Consider the following 6918-nt stretch of genomic DNA (forward strand, 5'->3'; position numbering starts at 1 on the left):
AAGTGGACAGTTTGATTTCACAGAAGTTTGATTTACTTGGAGTTATATTGTGTTGTTTAAGTGTTCCCTTTATTTTTTTGAGCAGTGTAGTTATACAGTAAAGTCAATAGTGACAAAGGAAATAAAGCTGAATATTGTGGAAAAAAGAGAAACTCGCTGTCCCTTACTGTCCGTCTTGTACACCTATGTCTAGTGCTGTAAAAGGTAGGGTTGTGGTTAATTGTCCTTTACCCACCATGTTATACTGTTGGTTGTTATAGTGACTATGCAGTTGTTTAAAATGCTCATGTTTTTCCTCTGGAGTTATTACAGTAGGCTAGATGATGGTTATCATCATCACTTTAGCAATTTATCTGGGACATAATATTTCCTAGCTGGTCCCACAAACCCATAACCAGGCCCCCTACAACAGTGTTACAAAACCTTGTGACAGAGCAGATTAGAGTTAATGGAAAGATAAGTGTCGTGGTTAAGCTCATTAAAGATGTAATACAGTTTAGGAATTAGTCAACCAATCAAAACCTCAAACCTGATCTTAAATACAGCTCTATAGTCCACCAGGATGATAGTTTTTAGTTTGATAGCTTTGAGCACTGACAGCACAGTAATAAATTATAAACAAGCACTTTTTTCGAATGAGCTATTTTGTAATGCAGTGTACACAAGCCATGTGCAATGTCTCTGTCTGAGGTCATTAGAAAACTTTTCTAGCATTCAATCATTCATTACACAGTAGAGGATGCATCATATCAGAATTAAGAAATAAACAGAACTATCAAACTAATCCACTGAGAATGCAGATAACTTCTCCCAATTCCCAGCACTTCACTCATAAAAACTATACTTGCATTCAGCAGAAATGTAAACGCTATTATATAAACGCTGACTAAGATGTACTTAAATGAGCACATATTATTCAAATTCATTCACAAAAAAGGGATGGTTTTTTCCCTGCATTTTTTCTGCCAGCCCCTATTGGAGAAGACTACCTATCCAGTGGCCTACAGGTAATTTTTTTTAAATCAAATGTGTTTGCTGCTGGATGAAAAGCTAATAAATGCTTTCCTGTGATGGCTTAACTGGGCTAATCACTTTAAATTAGTAGTAAAAATTATGTTTCTTCAACCCCAATTCTAATGAAGTTGGGATGTTGTGTAAAACATAAATAAAAACAGAATACAATGATTTGCAAATCCTTTTCAACCTATTTTGAATTGAATACACTACAAAGACAACATAGTTAATGTTCATTTTTTTGCAAATTTTCACTCATTTTGAATTTGATGCCTGCAACACGTTCCAAAGAAGTTGGGACAGGGGCGTGTTTACCACTGTGTTACATCAACTTTCCTTTTAACAACACTCAGTAAGTGTTTGGGAACTGAGAACACTAATTGTTGAGAAGCTTTGTAGGTGGAATTCTTTTCCATTCTTGCTTGATGCACAACTTCAGTTGCTCAACAGTCTCCGTTGTCGTATTTTGCGCTTCATAATGCGCCACACATTTTCAAAGGGAGACAGGTCTGGACTGCAGGCAGGTCAGTCTAGTACACACACTCTTTTACTACGAAGCCACGCTGTTGTAACACACGCAGAATGTAGCTTGGCATTGTCTGAATTTCATTGGCTGAAATAACCTGTATGTACCTTTCAGCATTAGAGCATCAGAGATGCTGGCTTTTGAACTTTGCACTGATAACAATCTGGACAGTGCTTTTCCTCTTTGGCCCGGAGGACACGACGTCCAAGATTTCCTAAAAGAATTTGAAATATGGACTCGTCAGACCACAGGACACTTTTCCACTTTGCGTCAGTCGGGCCCAGAGAAGCCGGCGGCGTTTCTGGGTGTTGTTGATACATGGCTTTCGCTTTGCATGGCAGAGTTTTAACTTGCACTTGTAGATGGAGCGACAAACTGTGTTCACTAACAATGGTTTTCTGAAGTGTTCCTGAGCCCATGTGGTAATATCCATTACAGAATGATGTCGGTTTTTAATGCAGTGCCACCTGAAGGATTGAAGGTCACGGGCATTCAATGTTGGTTTTCTGCCTTGCCGCTTACTTGCAGAGATTTCTTGAGATTCCCTGAATCTTTTGATGATATTATGGACTGTAGATGATGGGTTGGGATAGTGTAGTGGTTAACACCTCTGCCTTCTACACTGTAGACTGGGGTTCAATCCCCATCTGGGTAAACATCCTACACTATACCAATACAAGAGTCCTTGGGCAAGACTCCTAACACCGCCTTGGCCTACCTGTGTAAAATGATCAAACTGTAAGTCGCTCTGGATAAGAGTGAATGCCGTAAATGTAAATGTAAATGATGAAATCCCTAAATTCCTTGCAATTGCATGTTGAGAAACATTGTTCTTAAACTGTTGGACTATTTGCTCACGCAGTTGTTCACAAAACGGCGAACCTGACTGAACCTTTCAGGGATGCTCCCTTTATACCCAATCATGACACTCACCTGTTTCCAATTAACCTGTTCACCTGTGGAATGTTCCAATGTCTTCGTAGTGTATTCAATATAATATAGGTTGAAAAGGATTTGCAAATCCTCATATTCTGTTTATATTTATGTTTTACACAACGTCCCCACTTCATTGGAATTGGGCTTGTATTCCATTATTTCTAAAAAGAAAAAAGAAAAAAAAATCATGATCTCGTTTCAGGCTTGACTTGGGCTCACACTCCGGGTCTCAGCCTTGGCTTGGTCTCACACTCCTGATCTCGGCCTTGGCTTGGTCTCGAACTCCTGATCTCGGCCTTGGCTTGGTCTCACACTCCTGATCTCAGCCTTGGCTTGGTCTCGCACTCCTGGTCTCGGCCTTGACTCAGACTCTTGGTCTTGACCAAGACTCCATGTGTCCAGGTCTTGGTCTTGACTCGGACTTGATTCAAATGGTCCTGACAACTACAAGTTTTTACACTCTTGAAAACAAAAACAGGCCTATTTACAGTGTAATATCTGTTAAGAATATCATACTTTGTGATGTACTGTGCAAAAGTCTGAAGCAGCTATGAAAATGTTTTAACCAATCTTGGCATTAAGTGTGATTTTGACTGTAGAAACACTGTATAACATTAGAATAAATACAAGTCCTGTCAGCAGCTCCTGACTTTATTCAGTTATACACAAACACACACACACACACACACACACACACACACACACACACACATCAAATTGCAATGCATTTTTATTTGATTTGCATTTATTCTAATATTAGTATCTTATTAGTATCTTGAAAACAAATAAACTACTTGCTGCTCAGATAAATAGCTTTGCACATCACATCAGTTGCATACTGTCTAATGTATGCTATCCATAAGAACTGCAGTTTTTTTGCTGATGTATGTTATTGTGCTTCTTAATACTTTTGCTTTTGTGCTATGATCACTAAACGCTGCTGTCTCTCTGTTCATGAAATAAATGTAGACCCAAGTCACTGAGTCTGCCTTTTCTTTTACAGTTATTATACCGATTCACTAGAGGAAGATTCATGCTTGCTTTCCACCATCTGTTCTTTGTCATGACTCCAGATAAACAGCAGAAACTTCATTATCAAAACAGTTATTCCACATTTTCTCCAGCTGTAAAAGCTTATTATAATGCGCAGCATTTCTGTCCACAGATTAATATATGTCACAAAAAACATGACTCCATGATTGGCGGGTGAATCACTTGCTCAGCATAGAGTATTGCCCTGTTTGTGAATAGCACTAATAATAAAAATAACGAACCATTTTAATTGGGTTTGACCACACAATCACACTAGATATTACAGTAATTTGCTTACTTACCCAAACTGTGTAGTGCTGCTTTCTGCTTGTAATCCAAAGGATTATCTCTCCTGAACAGCAGCAATCAATCAAATTGAATTAATTTATTGATTCCGTTCAGTGGAATTAAAACATTATCATAGCTAGTTCTCAAGGTTAAAATGGCCGGATGGCTAATCTCTTTATCTTGTTATAACCTTTATTAAGGTCTCTTTTTATTGCAAAAAAGTTGCAGCCTGGAAAATTTAATGTTCCTGCAACCTTGCAGGTATACTTTATTCATACACTCTCGGAAATAAAAGTAGTAAACTGTCACTGGGGCAGTACCCCTCTTGTCACTGGGATGGTACCCTCAAGGGTACATCTCAGTACCCTCATTCAGGGAACATTATATTGAAATAAAATTTGCTAAAATGTATTGAATCCACACACCCTGTCTCATCTCCAGGCTTTTATTTTATTGTTCTGTTTTAAAACATTTGGTTATGGTATAAATAAAAGGTATAAATGCATACTTTTCACCTGGAAAAACGTGTTTAATGTTAACAATTGGACCTTATAACCATTGCTGTTCCTTTGAGGGAACATTTACATTGTTTGTACCTTGATGGACGAAAAATGTGCCTGCACAGAACCTTTATTTCTAACAGTGTACTAGAGATCTCTCTCTCTAGATTTTCGTAGCCAAACGTTCTCTCTTTTTGCCCAGGTTCTGGAAATTTAGAAGTAACTCTAATGTTATCTGCACTATTGCTCTAATAAATATATGTAATCTAATATCTTCAAAAAAATAAAAGAATCAAAGAATATCAACAAAAATGAAAAAGGATAACAAGGAATGCAAAAGGACTTCAGATGCCGAGTTCTTGTGGAATGAAGGAAAAGGCCTTCGCATTATTAAGTATCAAATGGCAAGATGGTTCCTAGTCAACCACAATGTAAAGCACATCTCAAAACATCCCTTTTTTATCCTCACCTGGGGCAATGAATTAATCTCCCCTCCCCAGTTGCAGAGATTCCATACTATTTTAGCCCCTAACATGTCCTTACATCCTTTAAAACTAAATGCATATGATGTCTTTTTTAAAAACCCACTCTGGTCTGACTCTTACCAGATTTTTCTCTTCTAACATGGCCCTTTTGCACAGCTCTCCATAGGGCATCTCACACAGCCCTCCATATATGTAGAAGAGTGAACCTCAGCTATAACTTAAACTGTCATCTGGCACAGCTCCCTTCTGTGGACCCAGAAACTTTTTCCCAGTTATAGAGTCTACTGCACAGAATCCATAGTCTGCTTCCCTATATTACCCTATTAGGAGGGGTTTCGGTTTATTGATTACTAACCAGGAATATATTAGTCAGTCTTTCCTATCAAGATTATTATATTAGTGTCATTTAACCACAACATTAACCACAACTATCATTTTGGGCTAACATGCTAAAGACACTCCTGCTGTGATTCCTGTGAATGGCCTTAGTATGTACAGGTACATTAGGTTCTACTTCATTTCAATTGCAGATCATCTACAGATGTTCAAATTAGTCACAAACTATCTATCTCAGTGATTGGGAATAGGGTTAGGATTATCTTTTGGGTTGAATTTAAGGTTAAGTTTAGGACTAGGACTAAGATTAGTGAAAATTAAAGTGAATTTTATAGATATTAAGTTGAATATAAATATAAATGCAGAGTAAGTGTCTACAAACATCCACAGTGGGCTACCCAAATGCCGTACTATATTGCTATTGAGCCTTTGCTCAGATTTATTCAAAGATTTATTAGCTGCCAGTTGAAGCTCTTGATACATAGCGCATCGAAGACAAGCTGTCTATGAGGCACTTTGGTAATTGTACTTACTGTAGTCAGTTAGAGGTTGAGCGCTTCGCGCTTGGCCTGACTCCACTCATTTGCTTTATGTCTGGTAATAAAACCTTTGTTTGGTCGTTGTTAGCCTCCTCTGTATCTGCTTACTGTATGGAGCATATCTGTCCACTTTCCTGATAAACAACATTTCTCACCTCCTAATGAAGAGTGGCACAATAAAGAAATAAAAGCTCCACATTTAGAATCTGTTAAATGTAGCGATAAGGTGAAATATAGCAACCAGGCTGCATAACTGTCATAAAGCTGTGAAACATTTTTAAGTGATTAACAGTACACTGTAAACGTGCTGGAATTTTACAGTACATTTAAATGCAATTTACTATAACATACTGTTTTCTTAAAAGCCTGTTAATCTCAAGCTTTCAAACTGAAGCTATATGTTTATAAACAGAAGCTACAGAAAGTGAGAAAATAATCTAGAGTCTACATGTTTGTGTGACTTGTAAGTGTGAAGGGGAGCTGGATTTTGTGAGGGAGTCAGAATTTGGCACAACACTTGTTGTCTACAATGGAGGCCTGCTGCGTTACATGAAGTTTTTATAAGACATACTGTTTCCTAAACCAAGTCTCCACGACCTTAACAAAGACCTAAATGCTGTATGAGATGGCTGAGAGAAGGTTGAGAGATGTATTTATGGAAATGATTTGGGTGGCCATTGACTTCTTTCATTTGTTAGCTATATTAGCGTCGTAGCTTGAGCTTAAAAATAAAGAAGCACAACATTGTGGAAGTTAGATTTCTTAAAGCTTGTTATGTAAAGCATACATTATAGTTAAAAATGTTTTGTTATGACAGTGAATATAAACACCATGTTATGTATACAGGCCAAGAGTAAAACACACTCAAAAAGTCTTATAGAGCAGTAAGTTTTTGTCTTCTTTCACTTTTTTTGAGATTCAAGAGAATACAGATATAACCAAAGTACTACAGACTCATTCTGGACAAGCACCAACAGGGACGGGGGTGTGTATGAGTGTGTTAGCAAGAGATTTGTTCAACAGTTCCAGGCCAGCTTATCTGCAGTCTGACAGACCCGAGCATGCATAGTGCTGCTTCTATCTGTAGGTCAGATCTTCAGTGCGATTCTGACCCCGAAGAACACCCTCTACTGTCCCACTTACACAATGTTGCTGATACCCGCTCATCTCTAGATGGGGTGGTGGGGAGGGGACTCTTTACCCAGATTCCACTGAGCCGATCATCTCCACAATTTGATTTTATCACCCTCGCAGCACTGAGG

This window comes from Pygocentrus nattereri, chromosome 26, assembly GCF_015220715.1.
Source record: "Pygocentrus nattereri isolate fPygNat1 chromosome 26, fPygNat1.pri, whole genome shotgun sequence".
In the NCBI taxonomy this organism is placed as follows: domain Eukaryota; kingdom Metazoa; phylum Chordata; class Actinopteri; order Characiformes; family Serrasalmidae; genus Pygocentrus; species Pygocentrus nattereri.